Source organism: Trachypithecus francoisi, unplaced genomic scaffold (genome assembly GCF_009764315.1).
Source record: "Trachypithecus francoisi isolate TF-2019V2 unplaced genomic scaffold, Tfra_2.0 Lachesis_group5, whole genome shotgun sequence".
NCBI lineage: Eukaryota > Metazoa > Chordata > Mammalia > Primates > Cercopithecidae > Trachypithecus > Trachypithecus francoisi.
Genome location: NW_022681470.1, coordinates 12,611,135 through 12,628,885, shown reverse-complemented (window position 1 = coordinate 12,628,885; position 17,751 = coordinate 12,611,135). Strand labels below are relative to the sequence as shown.

Below are 17,751 nucleotides of genomic sequence, written 5' to 3'. Positions count from 1 at the left end.
GTCCCTACTCTCTGGAGTTATATAGACTAGTGTGGAAGATGTAATCATAATCAAGTAACCGTAACACAGTTTTATAAGGACTCTAGTAAGAGGTGACCCCAGAAGGTGATGGGAACACATAGGAGGAGACCCTAACCTGATTTTGGGGTCCCAAGAAAGTCTTCTTAAAAGAAGTGATGTCCAAGCACTATTAGACAGGGAGAAATTCTTTTTAGAGACAGCTCTTGCTTAGCCATCTAGGCTGGAGGGCAGCGGCGCAATCATAGCTCACTGCAGCCTCGACCTCCTGAGCTCAAGGGATCCTCCTGCCTCAGCCTCCCAAGTAACTGGGACCACAGGTGTGCACGTCACACCTGGCTACTTTTTATTTTTTATTTTTTATTTTTTTTGCAGAGATAGAGTCTCACTATGTTGCCCAGGCTAGTTTCGAACTCCTGAACTCAAGCGATCCTCTTGCCTCAACATCCCAAAGTATTGGGATTACAGGCGTGAGCCACTGCACTCAGCCCTAGATGGGAATTGTCAGCTCCAGACTTATCTCTGAGCCTCACAGAGTTTGTGGAAGATAGAATAATGACCCCCAAAGATGTCCATATCCTTATCACCAGGACCTGTGAACATACATGGCAAAAAAAAAAAAAAAAAAAAAAAGCTTTGTCAATGTGATTAAGCTAAACATCTTGAGATGGGGAGCTTATTTATATTGAGTTAGCTGGGTGGGTCCACTGTAATCACATGTAATCCCTTATAAAAGGAGTCAAGGCCAGGTGTGGTGGCGCACCCCTGTAATCCTAGGGTCGCCTGAGGTCAGGAGTTTGAGGTCATCCTGACCAACATGGCAAAAACCCGTCTCCACTAAAAATACAAAAGTTAGTCAGGTGTGGTGGCACATGCCTGTAGTCCCAGCTACATGGGAGGCTGAGGCAAGAGAATTGCTTGAACCCAGGAAGTGGAGCTTGCAGTGAGTCGAGATTGGACCACTGCACTCCAGCCTGGGTGACAGAGCAAGACTCCGTCTCAAAAAAAAAAAAAAACAAAAGAAGGAGTCAAGGTCAGGTGTAGTGGCTCATGCCTGTAATCTCAGCACTGTGGGAGGCCAAGGCAGGAGGATCACTTGAGCTCAGGCTGCAGTGAGCTATGACTGCACCACTGCACTCCAGCGTGGGTAACAGAGTGAGACTGTGTTTCTAAAAGTTTTGTGTGTGTGTGTGTGTGTGTTGTGTGTGTGTGTGTTTTAAGTAAATAAATGAAGAGGGAATCAAGAAGGTCAAAGTCAGTAGCGGGAGATGTGACAACAGAAGCAAGAGGTTAGAGTGATGTGAGGAAGGGGCCATGAGCCCAGGAATGCAGGTGACCTTCAGAAGCTGGAAAAGGCAGGAAGACAATTTATCCTTAGAGATACCTGAAGGAGCCTGCCCTGCTGACACCTTGGTGTAGGCTGCAAGACACATTTTGGACCTCTTCCACAATTGTAAGGGAATAAATTTGTGATGTTTTAAGCCACTAGGTTTGTGGTAATTTGATACAGCAGCAATAGAAAACTAATACAGAGTTTAAGATATACCTTGCCCAGTGTCACAAATTAGACAATGATGAAGCCAGGATTAAAACCTAGAGTGAATAATTCCAAAGCCCAAGTGGTCTTTCCTCAGAGCTCATGTTGCCTCTTAGGAAACGCTTTGGGTCTTCATTCAATATAATTTGAAGAACTTGTCTATCAGTCTCCCTTCTCTCTTGCCTGAGGCACAAATATATGCTCACAGAGACAGTAAGTGGCATTAGAGGCAAAAATGCTGGAACGCAAGAGGACGAACATCTGCAGATCAATGAATGTTTGTTTTCTGAATAGTATTGTGGAAAAGGAACTGGATTAAATGTTAAGAGACTTAGTTCTAGTCCTAGTACTGGTATTAACTAGCTCTGAGACTAGAGCAAAGCCCTTAATATTTCTAAGCCTCTGTTTTGCTCATCTGCAAAATGAGGGCTTAAGCTAGATAGTTTTTGATATTCTTTTAGTTTCAACTTTCTACAATTCCTCAAGACTATCAGTATGTCCTGCCTCTTCTCTCCAGGACACACACTTTGAGGCCATTTGAGCCTCTAATGGGAGTTCAATCTTAGCAACTTAGATGCCAGTTCATCTATTATTTAGCCAAGGACAAGGAAAGAGACCTCTCCTTTTCCAGTGTCAGCAGAGATCATCTTAAAGTCTCTGAGTTTTAGAACCTCTCCAGATAAGCTGAAAGATCACTTAGCAACTGGCAAAGTGGAAGAGAATGATCTGAGTTTGTAAATTCTGATATGGCATTAAAGTCTTATTTGAATGGTCCTAGATGAAAAATAGTTCCAGCTAGTTCTGGAAATGGCCATACTCCAGGTCGTCTGGTGCTTGAAAGAGGAGCTTGAAATAAGATCTGGACCATTGGCAAATGATCTCAGGGGCCACAGTATACTAGATTCAAGACTGTTTCAGGTTGTGAGTTCAAGCCAAAAGCAATACTGAGGCTTGAGCTAAGCGGGAGTGATCCCTGTGGGTTTCAAACAGCGTTAATGTTTATACTTGCCATGTCACAGCCTGGCATATTTGAAGCATGGAAACCACAGCACAAATTTCCCTCTGTCTCTCTGTGCTGGTTCGAGATATAATCCTACCTATTCTGCTAATGTTACCCAAGTTGGGTCCTCGACATTTCTCTGTTTTCTGCACTGTAGATGCCCTAGAATATTAAGGAGGCAAACATACTGATTACTAGCCTGATCAATCAACAAAAAATAAATAATAAACACACCCATGGCCTTAAAGGACTTTTCCTTCTTGACATCTCTCTGCAGCAGGTGACACTCATCACTTTCTCCTAAAACCTGTTTCCATCCTATTCTAGGATGCTTTACCCACTTCCTCTTCCAGACTGCCCCTGCTTACTTTCTGCCTCTGGCTCCTCTTCTTCCCTTTGCCTGCTCACTCTTAGTCTTCCATTTCTATACATGGTTTTTAACTTTCCTCTGCACATTATCTCCCTTGACAGCCTCGTCCCATCTCAGTGCTTTAACTTCCTAATGCGGACCACACTGAAGTCTATAGAGAGCTCTAAGCTGTCTCTCAAGCCTCAGTCCCACATACTGAAGACACTGGGTCACACAGCCTGGGCTGAATCCCATCTCTGCCACTCAGAACAGCTGTATGAATGTGATCACGTGACTTCAACCTCTGTTTCCTTGTCCATAGAATAGGGAAAATCATAGAATCCACCTCTTAGTGTTGTAGTAAGCATTTAGATGTTAATTTTGTGAAACGATTGGTTCGGAGTATTCATTTCATAAATGATCCCTCTCTCTCTCTCTCTCTTTTTTTTTTTTTTTTTTGAGATGGAGTCTTGCTCTGTCACCCAGGCTGGAGTACAGTGGCACAGTTTCTGCTCACTGCTGCCTCTGCCTCCTGGGTTCCAGGAATTCTCCTGCCTCAGCCTCCCAGGCAGCTGGGATTACAGGCACACACCACCACACCTGGCTAATTTTTGTGTTTTTAGTAGAGATGGGTTTCACCATATTGGCCAAGCTGGTTGCAAACTCCTGACCTCAGTGATCCGCCCGCCTTGGCCTTCCAAAATGTTAGGATTACAGGCATGAGCCACTATGCCTGATCATAAATGATATCTCTAACTGTATTTTAATAATTGATCTTTAGAACTTGAAAACTTTGCTAGCACATCAATACATTCCTCTTCTCTCCAAATAAGCAAAACCAAGCACTTCACACAATCCATCCAGTGATCTCTACTTCTGTTAGTGGTGTCACCTACCTTCTCGTTTTCCAGACCTAAGAGTTTGAAATCAACATTGAGCCTCTTTCTTTTGCCCCCACATGTAGTCAATTGCCAAGTCCTGCGTCTCAGTTCAAATCTGGTCCCTCCTCTCCATTCTTTCCCTAGTAGCCTAATTTACGTTGCTCACGGTCACAGTTCCCTAACCAGTCTCCCTTCCTCTCACAATCTATTCTGCACCTCACAGAAACATTCATCTTGGCTGTAATTGCACACTCCCTGGTCCTAAACAAACTTCCACTGACTCACCCTTCTTGTTGAATAAAATCCAACCCCTCAATGCGGCATTCAAGTTCTAGCATGGTATGATGGAGGCTTGGCTCAGAGTGTGTGTTGAAGGGCTGAGCGAGTGGGGATTGCCCTCTGGATGGCATGAGTAGGCATCAGCTTGGAGTGGGAGAAACTATGAGTCACTTGGTTGTTTTCAGTAAGTGGCAGAGGGTTTAAAAAGAGAACGGATAGCTACATTCTAAATCGCAAAAAATGTAAAAAATCATATAGACATGAATAACATTCAGCCACAAATATTTATGAAGCTTCTGCTGTGTGCCAGACAAAATGGCTGGGTATTAGGACTATGACAGTGAAGATAACACAGCCCTTGCTCTCAAAGATTTACAGTTGATGAGAAAGGCAGACAAATCCAGGGGCCATTATAATCCACCATGACAGCTGCTGAACTCTTCTGTGGGAATTTGCAGGAGTGGCACCCACATATGTGGGCATTTGGAGAAAGCAGGGAAGGCTTCCAGGAGGAAATGATGTCTTAGCTGGGACAGAAGTAAGAAGAGTCAGCCAGGTAAGGGTGGACAGGTCAGCCAGGTACGGGTGGGCAGGTCAGCCAGGTACGGGTGGGCAGGTCAGCCAGGTACGGGTGGGCAGGTCAGGGCCGGGAGAGGGTGTTTGAAGGCCAAGCAGATGGCCTGGGACCACCAAGAGACAGAGACAGCTTGGTGGGTTGGTGCCATTTGGCTAAGACTTACCTGGGGACAGAGGTGAGTGATGTTGAAAGATATATTTCAAAACATCATGCTGGCCTGTAATCCCAGCACTCTGGGAGGTGGAGGCGGGCGGATCACGAGGTCAGGAGATGGAGACCATCCTGGCTAACACGGTGAAACCCTGTCTCTACTAAAAAAATACAAAAACATGAGCTGGGTATGGTGGTGGGCGCCTGTAGTCCCAGCTACTCCGCAGGCTGAGGCAGGAGAATGGCAGGAACCCGGGAGGCGGAGCTTGCAGTGAGCTGAGATCGCGCCACTGCACTCCAGCCTGGGCGACAGAGCGAGACTCCAAGACTCCGTCTCAAAAAAAACAAAACGAAAAGCAAAAACAAAAACAAAAAACATCATGCTGTACATGATAAATATGTCCAATATTATCTGTCAATTAAAAAATCGTATTAAAAGGTAAGGTTAAAGAGGTAGGCAGGGAATGGATAATGAAGGACTGTTCCATGAAAAAAGGATTGGTTTTCACCCTGGAGGTGAAGAGACTCATGAGTTCTCAGCAGGGGAGTGCGTCAGATTTTCTTTATTCTCAGAAGCTGGGGAAAGTGTTGGCATTTTAGTTGGGAAGAGGCTAAATACCCCAATAATTAGAACTCAGAAGAATTTCAGTTAGTGACAAGATAATTGTTCTTGGCTCTGTATCTCTGACCCTTGTGAGGTATAACTAACAAGGGAAGTCATCAACTAATTCATGTGTTATTGTCTAAATAAATGTTTCTCAGGATCATAATTATAGGATGTCAAAGTCAGAAACGGCCTCAGATAGTGTCTGCTTTAAAATAAAAGCATTGGTGTATTGAATAGTGGGACCTTGCTTTTTTTTTTTTTTTTCCTCCCTGGTTTGTTGCCTTAATTTAGCACCATCCACCTTCTGTGGCCCCTGAGTAACTGTAAAACCCAGGGTGGAGGCTCTGCCTGGGAGGGCACTGAGAGGGCCCTGGCCCAGCCCAACACTCCCCTGCTCAGGATGATGAGGTCATGCTGGCTCCCACAATACAGGCACAGCCGGTTCACTAAGAAAGAGATAGGAATGGGCTGGAGAGGTCAGGCATCCTAGGAGGAGGGAAACTAGAGCCTCGGTATATTAATAGATACCACCGCCTTTAGCCTAATTTTCAAAGACAGTGATACAATGACTCCTCCAGATCCAGACTCGAAAAGGCTGACTTAATAGAATTGAGTCCTGTGCAGCATATGTCATTAGAAAAAAAAAATCCATCTTGATGGCTTAGTCATTACAGTGGCTTCTGCAGCAGAATGGAACAGCCCTGGCAGTGGGTATTAGTCACACACTAGAGATGACTAAGATTTGATTATTTCCCACAATAGAGGTTGAAAAAATGGCTCCCCCAACTCCCAAGTGTTTTTTAAGGTCCCTGGAAATGTCAGCATCATCACCACTACCCTAAAACTGGTATCACCAATCTGGGGAATAACTCCAGACTTTGAGTTAATACTATAAAATGGGCTTGCTTTTCAGAAAATACCTGCCTTTTTATTTCATCTGCCTGTGAGAGTTCATTGGCAAGTGTTATTGTATAGGGTAGTCTCTTGGGAGAGATCTTCCTGAATTCCTACTCTGCAACCATTACTTAGCTATGTATCTTTGAGCAAGTTACTTCAACCTCTCTGTGAATCTGGGTCATCATTTCTAAAATGGGAATAATAATATCTACCTTATAGATGAATATTAAAAGAGGTAATTCATATGAGGTGCTTAACACAGTAAATGCATTTCAGGAAACAATTTTTTTTTCATTTATGGATTTCTGCTGTTGTATTGGGATAAAGTCACACCGGGGAAAGAGGTTGACAGGGACAGACAACACTATAAATGTTAGCTCTCATTGTAATTCCAACCACGATTTCAAATAATCTTGTTCACTTGTCACAAAACTGATGATGACAGTTACAACACTGTCTGGGTGACTGGTGTCAGCCTAGCGTTTTACAGCTTCTGGGGGAATGTGCGTCTCCTGTGATTTGCCTGCTCTTATCATTTGTCCAATATTCAATGAGGGGCAAGATACCTTTTCTAATCAATCTCAATTGAAATCTATCTTCACACATACACATGACAGCAACGTCAAGGGTCTTAGACCTTGAGGTGGCCCTGGCTTGCAGATAGACTCTATGAAGAATTTATAGCCCCTTTGCAGTTAGCTCATTATGGTCCTGCAGACTTCCTCTCTACAGTGTCTGTGTTTGCATAAGAACACGTAACACTTGTTTTTCTTTTTCTTAATGCTTTAGCCACTTCCTATTTTTCCTAAATACTTGGGATCCCCAACTAAGGAGACACTGACTGTGAGATTTTGTATATAAACCACCATGCATCCCAGAGAGAAAATGGATAATCCAAGAAAAAAAAAAAAAGCTACACCCCAATTACTTCCACATCTTCCACTGTGTGGTTGCAAATTGCATTTGTTCAGTCAGCCATTGACTATCTATTCAGCACTCACAATGTGTCAGAAAAGGCACTGGCACTTGTCTAAAGATGGAAAGACATGGCCCTAGGCTCAAGAAGTGCACACCAATAGAGGACCTGAAGGAAGACAGATACCGCACTTGGCCAAGTGGCTGCAGGGACCACACTGCAGGAGCTGTGTGTGCTGTATATAAAAATATGCCTGTGCTGCGTGCATTTTCTGTTTTAATGTTTGTTTGCCTTTTTTTTTCTTCTATTAAACTTCTGTAAGCCAGAGTCATCCACGGCGCCTTCCTGGTCTCACAGAGCTCCAGGGCTTTGTCCACCCTGTGCCCTGCAAGCAGTTCTTCCCTTGCATTCCGTATACCCTGAGCTGTGTAGGGCCTGGTGAAATCAGGACACCGCTGTTTTGGCACAGCTCAAGTCTCTGTCGACTTCTTTTCCCTCCTGTGGTGGGTTCAAATTCAGACATCATCCTAATAGAGCAACAGAAACCTGTAAATGTAAAAACAGTTTATCCAAAACGCATTTTCAGAAAGGGTGCTAAGCACATTATACAAATCATCTCTCTCTCTCTCTTTTTTTTTTCCGAGACACCCAGGCTGGAGTGCAATGGCGTGATCTCAGCTTACTGCAGCCTCTGCAGTTCAAGCAATTCTCCTGTCTCAGCCTCCTGAGTAGCTGAGATTACAGGTGTGTGCCACCACGTCTGGCTAATTTTTTTGTATTTTTAGTAGAGATGGGGTTTCACCATGTTGGCCAGGCTGGTCTCAAACTCCTGACCTCAGGTGATCCACCCGCCTCAGCCTCCCAAAGTGCTGGGATTGTAGGCGTGAGCCACTGAGTCCCAGCCCAAGTTATCTCTTTTAATGATCATAGCAAATCTATGAGGTAGATATTATTATCCTCCTTCTAGAGATGAAAAATAGAAGCACAGAGAGGCTAAGTAACTTGCTCTGAGTCACATAGGTAATAAGTGAATTTTCCAGATTATGAATCCAGGCAGGCCTCTTACCAGAGCCTGGCACCATACAGTATTGTTTATCTATGAAATCTCACGGTTACATAAATGAAATTTTAAAAAGAGAGACAGTGAATTCACTTATTAGATTGGCAAAGATTGGGGAGCCAAATTACACGCAGGGTGAGAAGGGCCTGGGGGACAGTGTTTTCTGCCATCCATGTAGATACATAGATAAGGTGATGAACATCCATTCCTCCGCTCCTAACACAAGTCAGAATTTGTTCGGGTAGCCACCTATCTCGAGTTCCAGAGAGCAACTTGAGTATTTTAAAGCAGTGTTTTTCAAATTGTAGGTCATGATCCGCTGGTGAGTCATGAAGTCCATTTAATGGGTTACAACTAGTGCTTTTCTTAAAAAATGAAATTGAGGAGAAAATGGAGTGTATGGTAGCACCTTTCATTTAGAGTTCTGGCTTCTGTGAGAAAACAAATGTCTTTATTATGGAAGCCAATCTATGTTGAGATTGTTGTTCCTTTGCAGCTGAAAGCCTCCTGGCTGATTCACTGGAAGTGTGAACAGTGTGATATTTCTGGAGGGCAATCTGACTATATGTGTCAAAAATTTAACTGAACATACTCAATAATGCCATTTCTAGGGGTATATTTCAAGGCAGGAAATGACCGGGTGGGCAGTGTACAAGGATGTTCATAGAATCAATTTTTTTTTTTTTTTTTTTTTTTTTTTTTTTTTTGAAGCGGAGTCTCGCTCTGTCGCCGGGGCTGGAGTGCAGTGGCCGGATCTCAGCTCACTGCAAGCTCCGCCTCCCGGGTTCACGCCATTCTCCTGCCTCAGCCTCCCCAGTAGCTGGGACTACAGGCGCCCGCCACCTCGCCCGGCTAGTTTTTTTGTATTTTTAGTAGAGACGGGGTTTCACTGTGTTAGCCAGGATGGTCTCGATCTCCTGACCTCGTGATCCGCCCGTCTCGGCCTCCCAAAGTACTGGGATTACAGGCTTGAGCCACCGCGCCCGGCCCAGAATCAATATTTTTAATTGCAAAACATTAGAAAACATGTAAATAATCATCAACAGAGATTCAACTATATCGTACTCTACATTTTATACAACAGAATGCTATACAGTCAGTAAAATAAATTAATAAGACTTAGAAAGTAGCAAATTGGGCCAGGTGTGGTGGCTCACACCTGTAATCCCAGCACTTTGGGAGGCTGAGGGAGGCAGATCACTTGAAGTCAGGAGTTCGAGGCCAGCCTGGCCAACACGGTGAAACCCCATTTCCACTAAAAATACAAAAATTAACCAGGTGTGACGGCACGTGCCTGTAATCCCAGCTACTGGGGAGGCTGAGGCATGAGAATCGCTTAAACCCAGGAGGCGAGAAGCAGAGGTGGCGCCACTACACTCCAGGCTGGATGACAGAGCGAAACTGTCTCAAAAAAAAAAAGGTAGCAAATTGCTCATATCATGTATTAGCATAAAAAACTAGAATAGGAAATCAGTCAAGCCAATGAGTTAAAATGAAAAGTTAAGACATCTGTGATTTTTGCAACCACTAATGTATAATTGATACAGGCAACAAGCATCATTAGATGCTAACACCACTGAGTAAGTAGGAGCAGGAGGCTTTATGATTTCAAAAGAGCCCCCCGATAGAGGAAAAAAGGAATCTTTACATCTGGCAAAGGCCACTTTTACCAAGTAGGAAAACTTTGCATTCCCAACAATGGGAGAAACTCACACGGTGAGCCCCTGACGCCAAGTCTCAGCATCACTTCAATCCTATCCTTGTCGGAAAGATTTAACCAGAATCTCGTCAAAAGGAAGCAAAGCCATAGTGTACAGCCTTCCACAAGATAATTGGCTTGGACTCAAAAAATGTCCATGTCACAAACAACAACAAAATGTGAGAGGGAATATTCTGAGCAGTGATGTCCAATAGAAACGTAATGCAGGCAAAAGGTGGAATTTTAATATTTTTAAAGCCACAGGAAAAAGTGACAAGACAGGTGAAATTAAATTTTTTTTTTTTTGAGACGGAGTCTCGCTCTGTTGCCCAGGCTGGAGTGCAGTGGCCGCATCTCAGCTCACTGCAAGCTCCGCCTCCTGGGTTTACGCCATTCTCCTGCCTCAGCCTCCCAAGTAGCTGGGACTACAGGAGCCCACCAGAGATTAAATTTTAATAATGTATTTTAACCCAGCGTAATCAATGTATTCTCATTTCAACATGCAATCAAAATAAAAGTTGAATTTAGAATATTTGAAATTGAATATTGAATTTAAAATTTGAATATTTAAAATTTGAATACTGAATATAAAATTTGAATATCTGTGTATTAGACAATATTACTGTATTGATGTTAAAGTTGTTGGTAATCATTATGAACTGAATGTTTGTGTTCTCCCACAATGCATATGTTGAAGCCCTAACACCCAATGTAATGGTATTTGGAGCTGAGGCCTTTGGGAAGGAAACATATTTAGATGAGGTCACGAGGGACAGGACCCTCGTGATGGGATTAGTGTCCCCATAAACAGAGGAAGAGATGTCAGAGCTCTCTCTCTGTCTCCACCACGTGAGGACATAGTGAGAAGACAGCCGACTGGGTGCGTTGGCTCTTGCCTGTAATCCCAGCACTTTGGGAGGCCAAGGCAGGTGGATCACTTGGGTCGTGAGTTTGAGACCAGCCTAGCCAACATGGTGAAACCCCATCTGTACTAAAAAAACAAAAATTAGCCGGGTATGGTGGTGCACATCTGTAATCCCAGCTACTCAGGATTCTGAGGCAGGAGAATCGCTTGAACCCAGGAGGTGGAAGCTGTAGTGAGCCAAAATTGCACCACTGCACTCCAGCCTGGGTGACAGAGCAAGACTCCATCTCAAAAAAAAAAAAAAAAAAAAAAAATGCTCGCTTCAGCATATATTGAAATTGGAAGGATACAGAGAAGATTAGCACGACCCTTGCGCAAGGATGACACACAAATTTCTGAAGCATTCCATATTTTTAAAGTGTTCTACTATAAAGACACATGCACATGTATGTTTATTGTGGCACTGTTCACAATAACAAAGACTTGGAACCAATCCAAATGCCCATCAATGACAGACTGAATAAAGAAAATGTGACACACATACACCATGGAATACTATGCAGCCATAAAAAAGAATGAGTTCATGTCCTTTGCAGGAACATGGATGAAGCTGGAAACCATCTATTCTCAGCAAACTAACACAAGAACAGAAAACCAAACACCTCATGTTCTCACTCATAAGTGGGAGTTGAACAATGAGAACACATGGACACAGGGAGGGGAACATCACACACTGGGATGTGTCAGGAGGTGGGGAGCTAGGGAAGGGATAGCATTAGGAGAAATACCTAATGTAGATGACAAGTTGATGGGTGCAGCAAACCACCATGGCATGTGTATACCTATGTAACAAACCTGCATGTTCTGCACATGTACTCCAGAACTTAAAGTATAATAATGAAGGAGAAGGAGAAGAAGAAGGAGGAAGAGGCAAGAGGAGGAGCAGGAGGAGGACAGCCATTTGCAATCTGTAAGCCAGGAAGGGGGCCCTCACCAGGATCTGAGTCAGCTGACACCTTGATCTTACACCTTCGACCTCCGAAATTTTGAGAAAGAAGTGTGTGCTGTTGAGGTCATCCAGTCTATGGCATTTTGGTATAGCAGCCCAAGCCTACTAATATGGTCATAATAGTACTTTGTTCTGTAGGAGAATGCTGTTATTCTCAAGAGACACATGCTGAAGTACTTAGGGTAGACTCATGATATCTGCAACTTGCTTTCAAATGCTTGGACCAATTATACATAGATGATAGGTAGATAAATAGAAATAGAGATGGAGATAGAGCAAGCAAAGAAGCAACTATTAATAACTGGTGAATTTAAGAAAAGGATATTTGGGTGTTTACTATTTTTCCAACTTTTTTTCAGGTATGAAATTTTTATTTTATTTTATTTATTTTTTGAGACGGGGTCTCACTCTGTTGCCCAGGCTGGAGTGCACAAACTCGGCTCACTGCAACCTCCATCTCCTGGGTTCAAACGATTCTCCTGCCTCAGCCTCCCGAGTAGCTGGGACTACAGGCACGCGCCACCACGCCCAGCTAATTTTTGTGTTTTTAGTAGAGACGGGGTTTCACCATGTTGGCCAGGATGGTCTCGATCTCTTGACCTCATGATCCGCCTGCTTCAGCCTCCCAAAGTGTTGGAATTATAGGCATGAGCCACCATACCCAGCCGACATTTTCTAAATAAGAAGTTGGAAAGCGTAAATAGAGTAAAATGATCTGAGAGGAAAAGAATCCAAATAATGACATTTCATATTATTTTATAGTTTACAGTGTATTTTCACATACATTAATGTGATCCTTTCAAATATCCATGGAGGTTGATACATCGTGTGTTTTATCCTTATTTTGTAGTCTTCAAAAACATTTACTTAGTGCCTAACCATGTGCCAGGCATGGTACATGCATCATCTCTTTTAATTTCTACAAGAACTCCAGAAGGCAGATATCAGCTCTCCCATCCACGGAGGTTCTGGTGGGGTCCCGAAGCTAGCAGCCTGCAGAGCTGGCATCTGAATGCAGCTTTGTCCGACTCTGAGGCCTGAGCTCATCCCTCTGTTGGCATCCTGTTTGTGATTCCTGTTTTACAGTTGTAGGAATGGAAACTCAAAGAAGTTAACTAACCTGTGCAGTGTCACACAGCTACTCAGGGGCAAAGCCAAAGTTCAAGCCAGAACTTCAGTCTCCTATTCCAGAGCTCAGACCTCCTTCCAAAGCGCCTGTCATGAGCACTCGGGAAATAGGTTCAGGCTCTAACCTGGTGGCTCATGTGATAAGAAGTCTCAGCACACAAGGGCCCTCAGCACAGGAAATTACTCAAGTTATTGGAGTGGAGCCAAGGAAAGGCCCCGAAGCTCAGAACAGGCCTCACTCGGGAGACACTTTGTGAAAATAAAAGCAAGATGGCATTGACTCATTCATTTGATGCTCTGATGAAGAAGCATGAGTTGCCACTCCGTGTGATGGGGAGCTGTAAACTCCAGCCCTGGAGGCATAATCTGGCACAGATTCCCTTGGATGGGCAAACAGTATTCAGGCAGGACTACCATTTCTGGGAGGGGGAGACCAGGGCAAGCAGGTCAGGACTTGAGGCTCATAACCATGCTGCACTGATTGGTTTAAAAGTAAATATTATTTGGTTTTCATTTAATTTTAAACAAAATTTAAATTTTTAAATGAAAATTAAAATGTTCACTTAATTTGAGTTATTAAATTAAAATAACTTTCCTTTCCTTTCACGCTTTACTGAAAGTCTTAGCCTGGAGAACAACGAAGTCCTTTGTGAAAATACTTAAATAAGAAGAGAACAGCAATCGTAACAGGAATCTAAAGGGACTGTGCGTCTTGCTTTGGCACAGCTCAGTGCAGTGGAGACTTCTCAAGTGGGCTCTAGGGACAGAGTCCTTCAGGGACCACCACCTGCCCCCATGCCCAACATTGAGGAGGAAACTCCAGCAGGGATCCACCAGGTGGCTCTAAAGCTAAGCAGGTGACCTCCTGGGTGTCCATCCTGAAACACAGAGCACCGTTCGAACTGCCAGAGGGAGTGGACCAGCTGGCGCAGAGATCACAGAACACTGCAGTGATAAGCTGCCATCTGGATCTGCCCGGGTGCAAGCAAACTGCACAGCCCCGGAAGCTTCCTCAGGGCTCCAAGAGAGCATCTGCATGTTGGGAAGCCTGGGGTGTGCTGCAAGACCTTTGCTCTGACCATGGCAAAGCCTATGCATGCTAGGAGTCACATTGAACTCTTTTCTATTAATAATAACTTATCTGAGATTCTGCAGCGACTGTTGCTCTAGAATCTGCATTCAGGAATGATCAGCATCAGTGCTGAGTACGCAGGAGTGGGATATAGATTTAGGCAGAGATGTGGGAAGCAGCTATCAGTGAAGGATGATGTTGTGATTGGTGGCTGGAACCCACAAGTAGACACCAAACTGCTAACAGGGTGGTCATGGAGGTAGATGTCTAGGCAAGCAGCGAAGATCAGTCATTCAGAGTCCATGCGGGTCTGACTTGAGACAGTGAATTCTGTAGAACTCCATACTCGTTCTGAAGTGGTTTTGTTAGGTAGTCAGCTCCACCAGAGGCCTTTGTCCAGACTATCTGAAAGGCACCTGACGCAAGGGCTGCAAACCTCAACAGCAGAAGACTTGTGCTGAAACCCCTTCCAAATGCATTCTCTAGACCGGCCAACTAATGTGTCTTCTTTGCTGTCCAGCTGGAATCTCCATCAGATTGTCTTTTTAAAAAAATCCAAGTCTTTGCCGTGCCAAGCACCAGGAAAAGCATGATTTGCACATTTGAGAGCTAACGAAGAGTCCATCCAAGTGTCCTAGTGAACCTGCAGCCCGGCTGGGCTCACTTTTCCCTGTGTGCCCCACATGCCCACTGAGCCCCTAAGTGGTTGCCCAGACCACTTCCCCAGACCCTAGGCCTGAAAGAACCTTGCGTGGCTTAATCTCAGAGCAGAGTCCTCTGAGCTGGAGACGCTTGATTGAGAGACGGCTGGAGGGGCCTCCCCCATTCGACCCAAAGATGTAATGCTGGTACTACATCTTGTGACTTGCGGTATCAAAGATTGCTGCTGGTGAAAAGGAAACGATAGGGCTTCCACCCCTCAGAGGAGGTCAGTGGTCACTGTAATCAGAGGAGTGCTCTGTTCCATTTCAGTGACTCAATGGTCACATTATCCTTTAAAAATAAAAATAAAAAATTCACATGCTAGGCCTAATAATATTGCCTCTCTTCTCTTTCTCATTTTTCCTCTCTTCCCTCCCCCAGACTCTCCCTTACCCTGTTTTCTCTCTCTTTTTGTTGATGTGCAATTGACATGCCATTAACCATTATAAAGTGCACAATTCAGTGGTATTTAGTGCATTCGCAGTATCATGCAATCCCCACCTCTTTCTAGTTTCAAAACCTTTTCATCTCCCAGAATAACATCTGGTACCCGTTAAGCAGTCACTCCCATTTCCCCCTCCCCCAGTCCCTGACAACCACAAATCTGCTTTCTACCTCTGTAGATTTGTGTATTCTGGATATTTCATATAAAAGAAATGGTGCAACATGTGTTCTTTTTGGGTCCAGTTTCTTTCTCTTAGCACATTTTCCAGGTTCATCCAAGTTGTAACATGTATAATACTTCATTTCTTTGTGTGGCTACATGATATTCCATGGTGTGGGTAAACCACAACTTGCTTATCCATTCCTCTGTCGATGGTCGTTTCTTCCTTTTGACCGTTGTGAATAATGCTGCTATAAACACGGGTGCACAAGTTTCTGTGTAGATATGTGCTTTCATTTCTCTTGAGTGATAGAACTAGGAGTGGAAATGCTGGGCCGTATGTCTGGATGTTTCACATTTTGAGGAATTGCCAGACTGCTTTCCCTAGTAGCTGCACCACTTTACATTTCCACCAGCAATGTATTAGCGTCTCTCTCTCTCTCTCTTTATCTCTCTCTTTTCTCTAACAAAACTAAATCAACAAAACAATTTGTTCATCCTAGACTGCTGAGTGTGCCAAGGCATTTAAATGACCAGTTGTTTCACAGCAGTGATTCACAGAGCGGCCGTGTTAAATGGTAAGCCTAAGCCAAACAGGCCCCCAGTTGGTCTGCAGACTTACCCTGGAGGCCAGGAACAAGACTGTCCCTCCCTGCTGTAGAGAGAAAAGACTGCACTGAAGGTGTTCTGCTCCTGGGCTGGTTCCCCTGGTCCGCTGCTGTTCTCCACACATGCTCTCAACCGCAGTGGGCAGGTCAGCTTGGCTGGACACCCGCTAAGTAAAGAGGCTCCAACCCTCCAGATGATGGGAAAGTATATGGCAAAAGATGTCAGAGGTAGTTCGATGAGCTTATTATAATGCAGAGAATTCCAAATCCACAAGCGAAGAGATGGCATTTTGTGGCTGGAAAGGACCTGGAGAGCTCAAGACTCAAAAATCAAGCATAGGGTTAAAGGTGAGGAAATGGAGCCCCCCCCCCAGGTCCAGTGACTTGAACCTGACTCAGCAGCAGCAGAGGAGGCCGGGTGAGAAATCAGAACAGCCCTGTTCCAGGCTTGTCCAATAAGACTCACGCCAGGAGCTTGTTCAAATGCAGATCCCTCAGGCCCTACCCAGACCAAGGGAACCTGAATCCCTGGGGAGGGGATCTGTGCTTTTAAAGTGTCTGTGATGAGATGAGTTTAGGAAACATACTGAACTAAAGATAAGGCCTATTTAACAGTAACAAAGGTGCCTAATTCTTGATTTGAGTGCTGATATACCCTTCATGTGAGTGAAAATTTGAAGTCAGCATTCGGGAATAATCGTGTTTGTTTGGTATGTGGTTTCTGTTAGAATCTGCCTGAGGCTCTGATGATCCGGACAATCACAGTGTATGGTACACACACACACACGCACACGCAAACTCGTGGGGCGGGAGTGGGTGTTAGTGGATGGAGAGTTGCCCCACCTCTTTTAACCTAGATTGCAATAACTAACCTCGCTGTTCTCTACCTTGCTTTTAAAAAGACATTTTTGTGCCTTACCTAATCTGCTAACAGTTATCAAGAAAGGAGCCTTCACAGTGGATATTTTTAAATCCCTGTTTCACGGATGAATAAACTGATTCTATGAGGTTCAGTGACTTGCTCCAATTCACCAAATGAATTACTTGCTCTTATGAGTTGTATTGTATGCCCCCAGAGGTAAATTGAGGTCCCCCAGTACCTCAGAAAGTGCCCTTATCAAGAGATAGGGTCTTTGCAGAGGTAATGAAGTTAAAACGTGGTCATTAGGGTGGCCTCCCTCCAATATGTTTGGTGTCCTTATGAAAAGAGGAAATTTGGACACAGACACGTGCACAGGGAGAATTCCATGTGAAGATGAAGGCAGAAATCAGAGTGATGCCCTCCAGGTCATCAAGGAATGCCAAGGATGACCAGCAAACCAGCAGAGGCCAGGAGAAGACTGAAGAACAAATCCTTCACTCGCTCAGAAGGAGCCCACCCCGCCCACACCTGGATCTGGGACTTCTGGCCTCCAGAACTGTGAGACTTGGTTCTGTAAGTTAAGCCATCCAGTCGGTGGTTCTCTGTTAAGGTAGCTCTAGCAAACTCATAGACTGGCCAAACTGAGAGTCACACCCAGATCTGTTCCACATCCATCGGAGACCAGTGCACTTTCCACAGCACCCCAACCATCTCAGGGAGCATCAAGGGTAGCAGGTGATGGACACATGTGCAAATGCCCACCCCAGTAGTTCCATGATGGGTCTGTGCAGAATAAACAGAGTAGGCAGGGTAAGGGGGCTAGAGGATTTTAGAGGCGGGTTCCAGCAGATGCTGTCTGGATGTGCCCTTGTGCTCAAGCCACTTCCGGGGTTATGGTTTAGGATGTGGCACACAAGGAGGACCCTAGATC

The 17,751-nt window shown here is 44.5% G+C and overlaps 1 long non-coding RNA gene and 1 pseudogene across 1 annotated transcript; one reads left to right on the top strand and one right to left on the bottom strand.

The window, feature by feature from the left end:
• Window positions 1-4,329: 4,329 nt before the first annotated feature.
• Window positions 4,330-4,940, bottom strand: LOC117075335. The gene is made up of 2 exons (XR_004433971.1): window positions 4,805-4,940; window positions 4,330-4,591 (listed from the first exon to the last, which is right to left on the bottom strand). It is a non-coding gene; the product is annotated as an uncharacterized LOC117075335 (long non-coding RNA).
• A 6,210-nt stretch (window positions 4,941-11,150) lies between these two features.
• LOC117076955 lies at window positions 11,151-11,250 on the top strand (annotated as a pseudogene).
• Window positions 11,251-17,751: the final 6,501 nt, after the last annotated feature.